At 43.4% G+C, this 17,607-nt stretch overlaps 1 protein-coding gene across 11 annotated transcripts in view; it reads left to right on the top strand.

The window, feature by feature from the left end:
* LOC111751233 (interferon-induced very large GTPase 1-like) overlaps positions 1–17,607 on the top strand; it is a 100,568-nt gene that overhangs the window by 9,306 nt on the left and 73,655 nt on the right. For 7 of the 11 annotated variants that reach the window (XR_010322464.1, XM_064288507.1, XM_064288508.1 and 4 more), the window contains 2 exons: positions 329–3,245; positions 5,893–6,026. The gene's annotated coding sequence lies outside the window, so the exon portion shown is untranslated. Of the gene's footprint in view, positions 1–328; positions 3,246–5,892; positions 6,027–6,613; positions 7,839–17,607 lie in introns of all 11 variants that reach the window. The other 4 variants (XM_064288506.1, XM_064288504.1, XM_064288501.1 and 1 more) reach the window with 4 other exon arrangements.

Raw genomic sequence — 17,607 nt, 5'->3', positions numbered from 1 at the left:
TTTGGTTTAGGTTGCATCATCTTCTTTATCTCCTTTCTTCACATGTTGTTTACTCCTACATTTGCTTTCAGCTAACCTGCTCTCCACAGGTATATACACACATAGTCCCTGTCTCTTTGTCTCTCTCTTACATACACACACACAAACTCAGACACATACACACACAAGACCAGTATTTGTTTTCTATTTGCAGTAAGTTTAAAGCCCAGGACCACAATAAAAATACACAGGTTTCATTTTAATCACTGAGATTCCTTTAAAAGGAAAAAAAAAAGTAAAAACAAAACCGAAACCAGTTTTTCACATCCTGACCCAAGCATACATTCAGGTCCTTCTGCCACACAGGCAGACACAGCCTGGGCTAGAGCTGTGAGTCACCAGCCTGCTGGACTCAGGGAAGGAATCTACACCCAGGTTTCTCTGGAGCAACCTGAAGACAGGGGCTTGGTCTCAAGGAGACAGGTAAGTGAAAAAAAAAAAAAAAAAAAAAAAAGGAAGGAAATGGCACACACAGAGAGATAAAACAACAGACCCAGAGGCTAAAATAGGAACAGAAATTGATGAAAATAGGCACAGGGAGCAGAGTCAGAGGCACAGGGAGAGTATGACATGCTAAGAACACAAATATGTATTTGACACGATTACTGTTCAAAAATCAAAGCTACAAGTCTGGGGGAAAAGAGAAATTAAGAAACATTTTGATCATTTGTATTGTCAAAAACAAACCCAGCTTTATGTAAGGAGAAACTTTATTTGAAAGGATGTTGCAATAAGGGGAAGGGAATCTTACAACAGGGAGAATGTTCTTGACAAAAATTTGAAAGCATTTCAAATATCAGGCAGAGAAGTCTTCATTTTCTGTTGCTGTTAGGTGCCTTGGAGTCGGTTCCCACTCACAGTGACCCCGAGCCGAGGTACAATGGAAGGAAACACTCCCCAGTCTTGTGCATCCTCACAATTGTTGCTATCTTTGAGTCCATTGTTGAAGCCACTGTGTCAATACATCTTCTTGAGGGTTCTCCTCCTTTTCACTGACCCTCTACTTTACCAGAAGCCCTGGCGGCGCAGTCGTTAAAGAGATCGCCTGCTAACCTGAAGGTCAGCCGATTGAATCCACCAGACGCTCCCTGGAAACCCTATGGAGCAGTTCTACTCTGTCCTACAGGGTCACTATGAGTCGGAATGGACTCCGCGACAACGGGTTTTGGTTTTCTGCCTTACCAAGTATGATGTGCTTTTCCATGGACTAGCCTGACTGATAACATCTCCAAAGTAGGGATCAGATAAAGTCTAACATTGTCAGTAAGATACTTGTAAAAGAGCTATGGCATAACTAGGCGAGTCCTGGGAGGGAGAGGAAGGGTTGCAGACTGCACCAAAGGACACTGTCAGAGGGAGTGACAGCGTGCGAGGCAGCCAGCCAGGCGTGCGGGGCAGTGTGAGGCTGCGTGTCCTGCCACAGGCGTGGACCAAACAGCATGTCTTAAAGAACAATTAAAATAATTGCTGATTTACCTTCAAACACACCTCTAGTTTGACCTTTGGAGTTCTGTAGTTGAAACTGCACATACGTAATTCTTTTAAAAGAGCACGATGCCTAAGGCGAAATGGTCTTTGCTGGTTTATCTAGACCCTTTGTTTAATTCAAAGTTGACTTTTAGAAACCAGTTTCTTCATGGCTCAAGTTTCAAAAGAACATTTGAGAGCATGGACTCACAGAAATCTGGATTCCAGCAGAACTAAAACTGTCTCAATGAATATAGGTATTGTCATGAGGAGGGGGTCGCAATGACTACTCCAAATGATTTGTGTCTTTCCACAATGTCTTTATTAATTATCAATATTATAGGCACATAAGTTCTTGGCTATCCTGGACTCCAGAGATCTCAATTCACCAGGGAAAGCAAGCAAGCTAAGGGCAAGTGAGGGTGGTGTTTGAGTGTTGTTATTTTCTGGTTCAGGCCAACGCTTGACCATGCCATCATCGATGGTTCGAATGTCAAATCAACCTCGATCCCCGAGAATCTCTCGTGGATCTCTATCACATCTCTTGAGCACGAGGGCTTATTATCCCTTAGCTCTCACTGTATGGCTGAAGGAACATGTATAGGATCGGGAGTGAACTAAGAGTAGGCCCTGATGAGCTGCCACAGCCCACGGCTGCCTAGCTCACTGAGTCTTGACCCTCAATGTATGACCGAGATAACAGAGCAGCTAGAATGTGTTTTAAACTAGGAGGAAGGTCGAGAGTAAGCCCAGGTGAGCTGCTGCAGCTCACTGCTTCCCAACCTCCAGGACCCTAGTCCTCAGTGTATGACCGAGATAGGCAATGTCTCTAGGACTTGGGAGTAAGCCTGGGCAAGCTGCCACAGCCCATTGCTTCCCAGTCCACAACGTATGACTGATTTGGCTCTGGTTATGACTCTGAGCAAAGTTGAGTCTTCATGTCCCTTCTTTATACTGTTTGGAGCTCTTCGAGCCCGTTTGGTTGGTGTTGATAAGTCCTTGTTTATGACTTAGTTGGTCTCAGTGTCTTCTGTTGATAAGGTTGTTTTTCTTCTCTATAGGGTCTCTATAATAGAAACCCTGGTGGCGTAGTGGTTAAGTGCTATGGCTGCTAACCAAAGGCTTGGCAGATCGAAACCACCAGGCGCTCCTTGGAAGCTCTAGGGGGCAGTTCTACTCTGTCCTCTAGGTAGCTATGAGTTGGAATCAACTTGACGGCACTGGGAGGGGGGGCTAGGGTCTCTATGAGTTGGATTCGACTCAACGGCACTGGGTTTTTTGGTTTAGGTTGCATCATCTTCTTTATCTCCTTTCTTCACATGTTGTTTACTCCTACATTTGCTTTCAGCTAACCTGCTCTCCACAGGTATATACACACATAGTCCCTGTCTCTTTGTCTCTCTCTTACATACACACACACAAACTCAGACACATACACACACAAGACCAGTATTTGTTTTCTATTTGCAGTAAGTTTAAAGCCCAGGACCACAATAAAAATACACAGGTTTCATTTTAATCACTGAGATTCCTTTAAAAGGAAAAAAAAAAGTAAAAACAAAACCGAAACCAGTTTTTCACATCCTGACCCAAGCATACATTCAGGTCCTTCTGCCACACAGGCAGACACAGCCTGGGCTAGAGCTGTGAGTCACCAGCCTGCTGGACTCAGGGAAGGAATCTACACCCAGGTTTCTCTGGAGCAACCTGAAGACAGGGGCTTGGTCTCAAGGAGACAGGTAAGTGAAAAAAAAAAAAAAAAAAAAAAGGAAGGAAATGGCACACACAGAGAGATAAAACAACAGACCCAGAGGCTAAAATAGGAACAGAAATTGATGAAAATAGGCACAGGGAGCAGAGTCAGAGGCACAGGGAGAGTATGACATGCTAAGAACACAAATATGTATTTGACACGATTACTGTTCAAAAATCAAAGCTACAAGTCTGGGGGAAAAGAGAAATTAAGAAACATTTTGATCATTTGTATTGTCAAAAACAAACCCAGCTTTATGTAAGGAGAAACTTTATTTGAAAGGATGTTGCAATAAGGGGAAGGGAATCTTACAACAGGGAGAATGTTCTTGACAAAAATTTGAAAGCATTTCAAATATCAGGCAGAGAAGTCTTCATTTTCTGTTGCTGTTAGGTGCCTTGGAGTCGGTTCCCACTCACAGTGACCCCGAGCCGAGGTACAATGGAAGGAAACACTCCCCAGTCTTGTGCATCCTCACAATTGTTGCTATCTTTGAGTCCATTGTTGAAGCCACTGTGTCAATACATCTTCTTGAGGGTTCTCCTCCTTTTCACTGACCCTCTACTTTACCAGAAGCCCTGGCGGCGCAGTCGTTAAAGAGATCGCCTGCTAACCTGAAGGTCAGCCGATTGAATCCACCAGACGCTCCCTGGAAACCCTATGGAGCAGTTCTACTCTGTCCTACAGGGTCACTATGAGTCGGAATGGACTCCGCGACAACGGGTTTTGGTTTTCTGCCTTACCAAGTATGATGTGCTTTTCCATGGACTAGCCTGACTGATAACATCTCCAAAGTAGGGATCAGATAAAGTCTAACATTGTCAGTAAGATACTTGTAAAAGAGCTATGGCATAACTAGGCGAGTCCTGGGAGGGAGAGGAAGGGTTGCAGACTGCACCAAAGGACACTGTCAGAGGGAGTGACAGCGTGCAAGGCAGCCAGCCAGGCGTGCGGGGCAGTGTGAGGCTGCGTGTCCTGCCACAGGCGTGGACCAAACAGCATGTCTTAAAGAACAATTAAAATAATTGCTGATTTACCTTCAAACACACCTCTAGTTTGACCTTTGGAGTTCTGTAGTTGAAACTGCACATACGTAATTCTTTTAAAAGAGCACGATGCCTAAGGCGAAATGGTCTTTGCTGGTTTATCTAGACCCTTTGTTTAATTCAAAGTTGACTTTTAGAAACCAGTTTCTTCATGGCTCAAGTTTCAAAAGAACATTTGAGAGCATGGACTCACAGAAATCTGGATTCCAGCAGAACTAAAACTGTCTCAATGAATATAGGTATTGTCATGAGGAGGGGGTCGCAATGACTACTCCAAATGATTTGTGTCTTTCCACAATGTCTTTATTAATTATCAATATTATAGGCACATAAGTTCTTGGCTACCCTGGACTCCAGAGATCTCAATTCACCAGGGAAAGCAAGCAAGCTAAGGGCAAGTGAGGGTGGTGTTTGAGTGTTGTTATTTTCTGGTTCAGGCCAACGCTTGACCATGCCATCATCGATGGTTCGAATGTCAAATCAACCTCGATCCCCGAGAATCTCTCGTGGATCTCTATCACATCTCTTGAGCACGAGGGCTTATTATCCCTTAGCTCTCACTGTATGGCTGAAGGAACATGTATAGGATCGGGAGTGAACTAAGAGTAGGCCCTGATGAGCTGCCACAGCCCACGGCTGCCTAGCTCACTGAGTCTTGACCCTCAATGTATGACCGAGATAACAGAGCAGCTAGAATGTGTTTTAAACTAGGAGGAAGGTCGAGAGTAAGCCCAGGTGAGCTGCTGCAGCTCACTGCTTCCCAACCTCCAGGACCCTAGTCCTCAGTGTATGACCGAGATAGGCAATGTCTCTAGGACTTGGGAGTAAGCCTGGGCAAGCTGCCACAGCCCATTGCTTCCCAGTCCACAACGTATGACTGATTTGGCTCTGGTTATGACTCTGAGCAAAGTTGAGTCTTCATGTCCCTTCTTTATACTGTTTGGAGCTCTTCGAGCCCGTTTGGTTGGTGTTGATAAGTCCTTGTTTATGACTTAGTTGGTCTCAGTGTCTTCTGTTGATAAGGTTGTTTTTCTTCTCTATAGGGTCTCTATAATAGAAACCCTGGTGGCGTAGTGGTTAAGTGCTATGGCTGCTAACCAAAGGCTTGGCAGATCGAAACCACCAGGCGCTCCTTGGAAGCTCTAGGGGGCAGTTCTACTCTGTCCTCTAGGTAGCTATGAGTTGGAATCAACTTGACGGCACTGGGAGGGGGGGCTAGGGTCTCTATGAGTTGGATTCGACTCAACGGCACTGGGTTTTTTGGTTTAGGTTGCATCATCTTCTTTATCTCCTTTCTTCACATGTTGTTTACTCCTACATTTGCTTTCAGCTAACCTGCTCTCCACAGGTATATACACACATAGTCCCTGTCTCTTTGTCTCTCTCTTACATACACACACACAAACTCAGACACATACACACACAAGACCAGTATTTGTTTTCTATTTGCAGTAAGTTTAAAGCCCAGGACCACAATAAAAATACACAGGTTTCATTTTAATCACTGAGATTCCTTTAAAAGGAAAAAAAAAAGTAAAAACAAAACCGAAACCAGTTTTTCACATCCTGACCCAAGCATACATTCAGGTCCTTCTGCCACACAGGCAGACACAGCCTGGGCTAGAGCTGTGAGTCACCAGCCTGCTGGACTCAGGGAAGGAATCTACACCCAGGTTTCTCTGGAGCAACCTGAAGACAGGGGCTTGGTCTCAAGGAGACAGGTAAGTGAAAAAAAAAAAAAAAAAAAAAAGGAAGGAAATGGCACACACAGAGAGATAAAACAACAGACCCAGAGGCTAAAATAGGAACAGAAATTGATGAAAATAGGCACAGGGAGCAGAGTCAGAGGCACAGGGAGAGTATGACATGCTAAGAACACAAATATGTATTTGACACGATTACTGTTCAAAAATCAAAGCTACAAGTCTGGGGGAAAAGAGAAATTAAGAAACATTTTGATCATTTGTATTGTCAAAAACAAACCCAGCTTTATGTAAGGAGAAACTTTATTTGAAAGGATGTTGCAATAAGGGGAAGGGAATCTTACAACAGGGAGAATGTTCTTGACAAAAATTTGAAAGCATTTCAAATATCAGGCAGAGAAGTCTTCATTTTCTGTTGCTGTTAGGTGCCTTGGAGTCGGTTCCCACTCACAGTGACCCCGAGCCGAGGTACAATGGAAGGAAACACTCCCCAGTCTTGTGCATCCTCACAATTGTTGCTATCTTTGAGTCCATTGTTGTAGCCACTGTGTCAATACATCTTCTTGAGGGTTCTCCTCCTTTTCACTGACCCTCTACTTTACCAGAAGCCCTGGCGGCGCAGTCGTTAAAGAGATCGCCTGCTAACCTGAAGGTCAGCGGATTGAATCCACCAGACGCTCCCTGGAAACCCTATGGAGCAGTTCTACTCTGTCCTACAGGGTCACTATGAGTCGGAATGGACTCCGCGACAACGGGTTTTGGTTTTCTGCCTTACCAAGTATGATGTGCTTTTCCATGGACTAGCCTGACTGATAACATCTCCAAAGTAGGGATCAGATAAAGTCTAACATTGTCAGTAAGATACTTGTAAAAGAGCTATGGCATAACTAGGCGAGTCCTGGGAGGGAGAGGAAGGGTTGCAGACTGCACCAAAGGACACTGTCAGAGGGAGTGACAGCGTGCGAGGCAGCCAGCCAGGCGTGCGGGGCAGTGTGAGGCTGCGTGTCCTGCCACAGGCGTGGACCAAAAATGTGGACACCCAGGGGCCCACCTGCAACCAGGAGCCCACCTCCACGCCCATGCTTGGGCCCCCATCCAACAGCTCAGCCACAGCGCTCCTGCGAGGCCTTAGAGCACTGGCTCAGCGGCTGATCTCCCTCCACCCCACTGCCCGCGAGAGACTGGACTTTTAAGAACCCCACCCCGGACTGCCCTCCTCCCTCGCGTGATGGCGCCAGGACCCGCCAGTTGGGTGACCCTCGGACCCTTCGCACGCAACTCCAGGCACCTCGCCCCACTCCGATTGGGGTGGGGACGGGCCGCATGACCTCTGCCACTGGAGGAATGTGCCAGCCGCACGCTCGCTCGCCTGAGGAGAGAGCGGGCGGGGTGCCGCAGGGCGCTGGAAGGGCCCTCTCTCCCCGGGCCCCCTCTTCTTCCCCTTCTGGGCCCCATGGCTTCACTCTAAGCCTTTCCATTGCCACCCGGAGCTCGCCGCGCACCTGCCTACTCTCTGCCCCGCCAAAGCGCTAGCTAAGCCTGTGCAGCTAAGGGATCTGGGGCGGTGGATCTGGGGCGGAGCCTAAGGTGGCCCTAGAGGCGGCGCCGAGCCGCTAGAGAGCGCTCGGGGAGACTGCGTGCCGCCACCCATTCCCAGCCCTTGGTCCAGAAGAGCAAAGGCCTGTCAGGCGCCCGGGCTCTGGGAATCAGGGCTAGTCCACTGGTGCCTCTGGCCTTCCTGCTGTCGAGCTTCTCACCCGAGGCTGGACTCAGTGACCCCAGGAAGGACCTCGTCATCCACCAGCCCCGCCTGTGCTGTGGGTTTACAGGGTAAGGAGGCACTTGTACCGCCAGGGAATTAAGATTTACATTAGTACACAAAAACATTACTAAGGATTCTGTGTGGTCTGATAAGAGAGAAGGTCCGTAGGCAGAGGGGGGAGGGGTGACAGCAACCCTAGTGATGCCGCTGTAATAAAACCATAAAAACCAAACCCACTGCCGTCGAGTCGATTGCGACGTATAGCGACCCTATACGACGGAGTAGAACTGCCCCCACAGAGTTTCCAAGGAGCGCCTGGCGGATTGTAACTGCCGAACTCTTGGTTAGCAGCCGTAGCACTTAACCACCACGCCACCAGGGTTTCCGCCACTGTGATAGAAGGTGCTATTGGAAGCACAGAAAATTACTAGACCTGAAAGACTAATGGAAGGTTTCATAAAAATGAAGACACTTGAGCAGGATCAGGAGTATAGAGCCCCAGGCCGAGAAGGTGGGTATATAATATACAGAACCAAGAAACTCCTTGAGGTTGAGGGAAGATGGACGAGTGTGGATGCCAAAGGGAGAGAGTGAGTTGGATGGTAGAAAAAGGAAAAGCAGTAGTTGTGAAAGGCACTGGGGAGATGAACTGTTGCCAGATTATGAGGGGCCTTGAATGCCAAGGCTAAGTAATTATGAATGTACCATAAACCAATGCAGTTTTCAAAGCCTTGTAAACAAGAAAGCGGATGGTTTAAATTTGGGTTTCAGGATGCAATTTAAAATTTGGACCACTAGAGGGCAAGAGAGAACATAGTCAAGAGCTACTCATACAGAGCAGTCAGATAAATAGGGTCCCTGGATGATGCAAACCGTTAACACTCTGAGCTGCTAACCAAAAGGTTGGAGATTTGAGTCCACCCAGAGGCACCATGGAAGAAAGGCCTGGAAATCTACTTCTAAGATACCAGCCATTGAAAAGTAGGCTATCTCACCCCAACAAGGCTACCATTAACCCAAAAAAACACAAAATAATAAATGCTAGAGAGGTTGTGGAGAGACTGGAACACTTATATATTGCTGGTGGGCATGGAAAATGGTACTACCACTTTGGAAACTGATTTGGGGCTTCCTTGAAAAGCTAGAAATAGAAGGACCATACGATCCAGCAGTCCCACTCTTTGCGATATATCCTCGAGAAATAAGAGCCCTCACACAAATAGATACACGCATGTCCATTGCAGCACTGTTCACAATAGCAAAAAGATGGAAACAACCTAGGTGCCCATCAATGGATGAATGCATAAACAAATTATGGTATATTCACACAATGCAGTACTAAGCAACGATAAAGAACAAGGATGAATCTGTGAAACATCCCATAACATCGATGAATCTGGAAGTGACTTTGCTGAGTGAAATTAGTCAGTTGCAAAAGGACAAATACTGTATTAGACCATTATTACAAGAACTTCGGAAAACGTTTGAACACAGAAGAAAACAATCTTTGATGGTTACGAGGGTGGGGAGGGAGGAAGAGAGATATTCACTAACTAGATACCAAAAAAACCCAAACCCGCTGCCGTCGAGTCGATTCCAACTCATAGCAACCCTGTAGGACAGAATAGAACTGCCCCCTAGAGTTTCCAAGGAGCGCCTGGTGGATTCAAACTGCCGACCTCTTGGTTAGCAGCTGTAGCATTTAACCACTATGCCACCAGGGTTTCCCACTAACTAGATAGTAGATAAGAATTAGGTGAAGGGAAGGACAGCACACAATACAAGGGAAGTTGGCACAACTGGACTAAACCAAAAGGTAAGAAGTTTCCTGAATACAACCAAACACTTCGAGGGACAGAGTAGCAGGGGTGGGAGTCTGGGGACCATGATTTCAGGGGACATCTAGGTCAATTGGCATAACAAAGGTTATTTAGAAAATGTTCTGCATCCTACTTTGGTGAGTGGCATCTGGGGTCTTAAAAGCTAACAAGTAGCCATCGAAGTTCCATCAATTGGTCCCAAACCACCTGGACCAAAGGAGAATGAGGAATAGCAAAGACACAAGGAAAATATTAGTCCAACAGACAGAAAGGGCCACATAAACCAGAGATTGCATCAACCATTTTTTTTTTTTTTTAGGATAGTAGACAGAAACTAAGAGGCAAAGCAAAATTTGATAAAAACAAGAAAAGGTTGGGAAACACAAGAAGAGCCTAAAGCATCCCATGAATACTATCAGAGTTACAACTCCTCAAAGAGGCATTCTCTAACGTACAATCTAAAGTGCCTTCAAGTTATTCTCCATCCCATGAACTGTTTGTTTCTTTATTAACACTTAAAACAAACTGAAATTATTTTGCTTATTCATATATTTCCATGTTCAAGATCTGCCTCCCCCCACTAGTATATATATACTTTAAGAGCAGGGATCTGGTCTGTTTTATTCATTTGTCAATCCACAGCAGCTAGAACACTTCCCAGCACACTGAAAACCCTCAATAAATATGTATGGAATAAATACTGGGATCTTTATCATATCTTTGCTAAACCTCTAATCTGTGGTACTTGTTCTGTCAGGTTCACTTAAGGATACATTGCCACAGTCAGTACAAGAAAGAAGAGACAGTCAGCAAAGAGAAGGTCCTAGAATGAGTATGATGGAAATACTGAGGAGAGGTCCTCTGACTTGGTGATTAGAATGTGAATATCAGGTATAGAGAGAACTGTTCTAAAAAGAGATGGGAGCAGACGTAAGACTACATATTGCGAAGTGGATACTATGCATTCATTAATTCATTTCATCAACAAACGTTTGTTTAACCAGATGTGCTAAGTTTCAAACACCTTTTTGAGATATCTAGTTATACAGGGAATACAACAAAGGCAAAAACTTAAAAAGGAATTTATCTAGAATTTAATTAGAATAGGAAAAATTTGGTCTTCTCTTGTCTAAAGTAAAGCCACCAGGAAAGTAAGATAGACTCAAGATACTGAAAACAAGACCTAAGGGAGGTGGACAGGAGCAGGATACAGAGGGCAGAGAGTTAATATTGAAAAGGAGTAGGTACACCTCTTTGTCTGGGACAAGAAGGAAGAAGACAAGGATGGATATAGTACAGGTATTAAATATGAAGGTGGAGATGTTGGAAGGTGAGGAAGGTCTGACTGGATGGCTTCTACATTCTCTAGAATTAGAAAGTAGGGTCACCAAAAATGAGAAGAGCTCCAACTCATGCTTTGATTGGGCTTTCCCCCCTCCTAGCTCCTCTCCACACTGATTCACAATTGTGGAACCATGGAATCCTCTCACACCTTCTCTTATTATCTATCTCTCAAACCCCATTAACTAGCAAAGTGCCTGGCACTTAGGAGGAAACCAATAAGTGTGTATAAATTAGATGTGAAATTATAAAGGTATCTGATTGTGGGGAGAAAAGGGAGCCGAAGGACTCTGTTTGGAGCCTGAAACACCTGGAAGATGGGAATACTATGAGTGTGCTGAGAAAAGGAATGAACAGGTTTGCAAGGCAGACGGTTAGTACAATTTAGGACAGACTTATTTAGTTCCCACCTGCTTGTGGGCCCCTGCTTGTGAAGACCACATCTCTGTGCCAGGCTGGCCCCTGGGCTGCCTTCATTTCTTCAGGCTCCTAGGGATTCACCTTTCTTCTTCAGTTTCCTCAGCTCCCCACCACCACCCATCAACTAAACTGGATCCCAGATTAGTTCCTTTCTATTCTTAAAATACTGGCTTATCCTTCAAGGGATTCACTGCTAATCACTAGAAGCACAAAGACAAAATGTAAAAACCTAGGAAGGGAAAAAGGCTTCTGCTAAGTTCCTTCAGAATACTTGAGGTAAAGTTCCAGAAGCCTCACTGATCAAAAAATAAATAAGAATATGCAGGTAAACTAATCTCAGGAATGTCAGCTAAGTCTGGACAGCTACTCTGAAGGAGCCTTGTTGTCTCAGAGGTTAAGCACTTGGCTGCTGACTGGTTCAAACCCACCAATCTGCAGGAGAAAAATGTGGCAGTTGGTTTCCATAAAGGTTACAGTCCTGGAAACCCTGTGGGGCAGCTCCAGCCTGTCCTATAGGATCCTACTCAATGGCAGTGGGTTTTTCATATGTTCTCTCACTGAAAAGATCCCCATAGCTGACTGTATCAGGTGACTTCCTTGATTCTGGCTTAAAATTAAAGTCAGACCTTTTGTTATTTTAATATCAACTTTATTGAGAAATAATTTGTCACAGGAAAATGCATTCATTTAAGGTATACAATTTGATGAACTTTGCCAATTGTATATACCCATGAAGCCATTCCCACGATCAAGATACAAAACCATGGAATCATTCCAAAAGATTCCTAGGGCTTCCTGCAGTCCATCCCTTTCTTGTATCTGGGGAACCTGTCTGTTACTCTCAATTAGTTTGCATCTTATATAAATGGAATAATACAATATGTACTATTTTGTTGCTAGCTGCCTTCACTCAGCATACTTTGGAATTCACCCATGTTGTTGAATGTATACTTTAGTCCTTTGTCTTGCTGAATAGTATTTCATTGTATAGATGTACTGTATTTTGTTTGTCCATTTACGTACTGATGGACATTTGAGTTGTTTCCAGCTTGGGGCCATTAAGAAAAATAGTCACTCTGAACGTTCACATAGAAATCTTTGTGTGGACATATATTTTTGGTTGTCTTGGGTACATACTTAAAGGAACTCTGGTGGCACAGAGGTTAAAGCACTCAGCTGCTAAGCTAAAGGTCAGCAATTCGAACCCACCAGCCACTCCCCATGAGAAAGATGGCATAGTCTGCTTCTGTAAAGATTCACAGCCTTGGCATTGCAATGGCGCAGTTCTACCCTCTCCCACAGGGTTGCTAGGAGTCAGAATCGACTCAGGGACAGTGGGTGGGTTAGATATCTAGAAGTGGAATGGCTGAGTTGTATGCTTGCCCATTACCCATTGTTGTAGCTAGGTGTATGTTTAACATCTTAAGGCACTGCCAAATGACTTTCTAAAGTGGTTCCCAACAGCAGTGTATGAGAGTTCTAGTTATTCTACATCCTCCCCAACAATTGATATTGTCAGCCTTTTGAATTTTAGTCATTCTAGATGTTGTGTAGTGGTATTTCATTGTAGTTTTAGTTTGCATTTCCCTTATAACTACTGATGTTGACCGTCTTTTCATGTGCTTGTTGGCCATTCTATATAGAATGTCTGTTTACTTTTTGCCGATTTTTTCCCTAGGAGAATATTTTTATTAATAAATTTCCTGATAATAACCACTTATATATATTTTAATTGTGATAAAATATACATAGCATAAAAATTGGCATATTAACCATTTTTTAAATAATATTTTATTGCATTTCGGGTGAAAGTTTACACAGCATATTAGGTTCCTATTTAAGAATTTCTACACAAATTGCTCAGTGATAATTTTTTGCCCATTTTTAACTGCATTCTTTGATGTATTGAGTTGTAAGACTGTTGATATAATCTGAATACCAATCCTTTATCAGTTGTACACATTGCAAGTATTTTCTTCCATTCTTTCGTTTGTTGCTTAATTGTTATAAGGGGTGTTTAAAAAGAGCAAAAATTTTTATTTTGATTAAGAGAGGTTTACAAAATTTTCTTTTATGATTCATGTCTTTAGTGTCCTATTTAGGGACTTTTGTGAGGTCACGAAAATTTTCAACTATAATTTCTTCTAGATGTTGTATAGTTTTAGGCTTTCACATTTAGGCCTATAATCTGTTTTGAATTATTTTGAGTATGGTGTGAAGTAAGGATGAATGTTTATTGTTCTTCTACATGGATATCCAGTTGCTCCAGCACTATTTGTTGGAAAGACTTAGTTCCTAGTGCTACTGCAACAAAATGTCACAAATCAGTGGCTTTAAAGAACAGAAATTTATTGTCTCACAACTTTTAAAGGCTAGGAGTTCAAATCAGGGCATCAGCTCTAGGCAAGGGTATTTGCTTGTCTCTTTCAATGTCCAATACCAAACCAAGCCCATTGCCATTGAGTTGATTCCAACTCATAGTGGCCCTATAGGACTGAGTAGAGCTGCCCCATAGGGTTTCCAAGGAGTGGCTGATGGATTTGAACTATTAACCTTTTTTTTGGTTAGCAGTCGAGCTCTTAACCACTGTACCACCAGGGCTCCTCAGTGTCTCACAGCTGTCGGTAATCTTTGGTGATCCTGGGCTCATAGTTTGAACTTCATATGACATCTGTCTTTCCCTAGTATGTGTGTCTCTCTTTGTTCTCCACTTTGTAAGACAGCACTCAGAAGTGATTAGGTTTAGGACCCACCCAACTCCGGTATGACCTCATTAACATTGCAAAGAAACCTCTATTTCCAAACAGAGTCACATTCACCTGTTCAGGGATTAGAACTTTAACATATTTTTTTGGGTGACAGAATTCAACTCAAAACATGTAGATCTATGTTTATTAACAAATTTTGGAAGTTTCTGGCCATTATTTCTTCAGATATTCTTTTATGTGCCTTTCTTTCCTCTCCCCTGGAAGTCCCATTACATTTTTGCTGGTAGGTTTGATGGTGTACCACTTGTGTCTCAGGTTCTGCTCATTTTTCTTACTACTCCTCAGAGTAAATAATTTCAGTTGACCTATCTTCAAGTTTGCTAATTATTTCTTCTGCCTGCTTAAATCTGCAGTTGAAATACTCTAGTTAAGTCTTCATTTCAGTTATTGTACTTTTTAGCTCCAGAATTTCTTTTTGTCTCCTTTTTATAATTCCTGTCTCTATCAATATTCTTATTTGTTGAGGCATCATTCTCCTGGTTGCCTTTAACTCTTTGTTCGTGATTTCTTTCAGCTCTTTGAGTATGTATTTAAGACAGTAGACTTAAAGCCTAGTAACACTGTCTGTGCTTCCTCAGAGAAAGTTCCTGTTAATTTTGCCTGTGAATATAACATAATTTCTTGTTTCTTGGCATGCTTTGTCATTTTGTTATTATTGTTGTAAATTGGATATTTTAAAAAACATTTCATTGTGATTCTGGAAAAGATTTATTTAGCAAATTAGGTTCTCAGGTAACTATTTCTATACATATTATTCAGTGACACTGATTACACTTTCACAATGTGTCAGCATTTTCATTATTTCCATTCTGATTGTTCTGTTTCCATTAATCTAGTGTCCTTGTCCCCCCTTACCTTCTTATCTTTTGTCTAGTGTAAATGTAGACTGTTAGGTCTCATTGAAATGATTCTTTAGAGGAGCATAGTTACTCACAGGTGATATTATTTGCTTTCTGAGTCATTCTGTCTTTTGGCTGATAGATGACTTCTGAAAGTGGTTTGAGTTCCAAGTTTAAAGGGTACCCCAGGGTGATAGCTTCGGGGTTCCCCTAGTCCATACCAGTCCAGTAAGTTTGTCCTTTTTAGGAATTTGAGTTGTGTTCTACATTGTTTTCACCTTCTATCCAGGACCATCTACTATGTCCCTAGTCAGAACTGTTGGTAGTTATAGCCAGGCACCACCTACTTCTTCTGGCCTCAAGGAACCTAGGGTGCAAAATTTTAGAAACACTCATTGTCAGATTCCTTACAAGTCCAGGCACCTCTCCAGCCTCACCTTAGTACCAGCCCTTGGCAGGCCCTGGGTCACTGGGCCGTCTCCAGCCATCCCTGGGGACGTCTGAGTGAATTCTTTTCCCTCAGTTTAGTCAGAAAAAAGGCTAGAATTTTTCATATGAAGCTTAAGTTAGAAAGCTGGCAGAAAAAGAAAAGAAAAAGTCAAAAGCATACAGATAACAGCTTCCAAAGAGCATTCATTAATCCTTTAGCAAACATTCCTGTTTAAAATATTTTTTTTCAAAATATATGTAAATAAACATTTCTGAGATGAGAATGAAAAGCAAAACTGAAAGTGTGCTCTCAGTATCGGGGGTTGACCTGAGAAACAGAAGGAGGCTGTGTGATGGAATAAACTGGCTTGTGAATTTGATTTTGAGGCCCTGGGCATGCTTTTCCTATTTCATTAATTTATACAAGTTCAATGAGCTTTTACCATATACAGGCAACGTGCTCACACTGTGAGGGAAACTGAGGTGGATCAGACACAGACTGTAACATCTCAGGATTCAGCACAGCAACAGAGAGACAATAATGCAAGGCAAAGCACGAGAGTGCAAAAAATTCTCTCTAAGCACTTTAAGGTCGTGGCTCTCATATGGAGGTTCAAATTAAACATTTGCAGGAACACAGGAGCTGGAGAGATCCTCCCTGGTGTCTCTCGTTATTCCTGGATTTGATCTTCAAGCCAATTATGTGCTGTGGAGAAAAGCATTCATATTTGAGTATCTATTTTAGACCAAGCACTGGTATAGATTAACCTACGTCATCTCACTTTGTCTTTAATGTCATTATCTGAGGTAGGTAGTATTAATGCCACAAAGAAACTCATTCCATCATTCAGGTGCCTCCCATCACTTAGGTCAGTCTTCCAGCTCCCAAGACTTTCCCTTGGGCAGGGAAAGCAGTATCCCTAAGTAATAAAACTAGTGACTATTGGATCCTGGACTCAAGCTTATCTCTGACTGACATTAAAACTCTTGCTCATTAGAAAACACCTATGCTCCTAACTCTAAGGAAAAAGGATAACAATTCTAATTTATCAGTAAGACACTATGGCAGCCCCACTACGTCAACTTTATGTTTCATGTCAATTTAATGAACTGCTTATAAATATCCCCACATAATAAAGACTAAAACCCATTACCATCGAGTTAATTCCAACTCATTTGGACTCAATAGGACAGAGTAGAATTGCCCCATAGTGTTTTCAAGGCTGTAAATCTTCACGGAAGCAGTTGAAGCAGACTGCCACATCTTTCTCCCACAGAGTGGCTTTTGAGTTTGAACTGCTGACCTTTCGGTTAGCAGCCTAGCACCACCAGGGCTCCTTAACCCCACATACACCTGAGGAAACTAGCTCAGACAGATATGCTGAAACTGTAGTCAGTCATCACATTTCTTGATCATCTTGGCACAGTAGTTAAGCACTGGGCAGGTAGCCGAAAGATTGGCAGTTTGAACCCATTGCCCACTCCATGGGAGAAAGATGTACAATCTGCTTTCATGAAGATTTACAGGTTTGGAAATGCTCTGGGGCAGTTCTACTCTGCCCTACAGAGTTGCTATGAGTCAGAATCAACTGAGAGGGCTCGGTTTTGGGTTTTGGGTGACAGGAAGTAGAGATATAAAGATGAATAAGACAGAAGCACTCAGCTGCTAACCAAAGGTTGGCGGTTTGAAGCTATCCAGCACCTCCACGGAGGAAAGATCTGGTAATCTGGTTCTGTAAAGATTACAGCCTAGGAAACCCCATTGGGAAGTTCTACTCTGTGGCATGGAGGCGCTATAAGTCGAAAATTGACTCAAGGGTACGTAACATCAACAACAACAAAGATAGAACACGCCTATAGGCAGAATGAGCCTTGGCAGTTGGGATGTTTGAGGTTTTGGGGGTTGGGAGACAATTACAATACAGCACCATGAGACAAGAGCACTATAAAGTGTAGAATGAGCGCTAGGGGAATGCAGCAAGAAAAGGGCTCAGTGTAGATCCCCGCAAGTGGAGCTTTGCAGCTGTGCTGGGAGTGGGAGGGAGGACATAGACAGAGTGGTGTAGGGTTTCTAAAGGGACTTGACTAACAAGTATGAAGTTCACCTGGAAGAATGTGTGTGTATATGAAAATAAAAGGAGCCCTGGTGGCCCAATAGCTATGCACTCAGCTGCTAACCAAAAGGTTGGTGGTTCAAACCCACCGGCTGCATCGCAAGAG

The sequence above is a fragment of the Loxodonta africana genome, chromosome 7 (assembly GCF_030014295.1).
Source record: "Loxodonta africana isolate mLoxAfr1 chromosome 7, mLoxAfr1.hap2, whole genome shotgun sequence".
Classification (NCBI taxonomy): domain Eukaryota; kingdom Metazoa; phylum Chordata; class Mammalia; order Proboscidea; family Elephantidae; genus Loxodonta; species Loxodonta africana.
The sequence above is the reverse complement of the archived record's forward strand: the minus strand, read 5'-3'. Positions and strand labels throughout refer to the sequence as shown.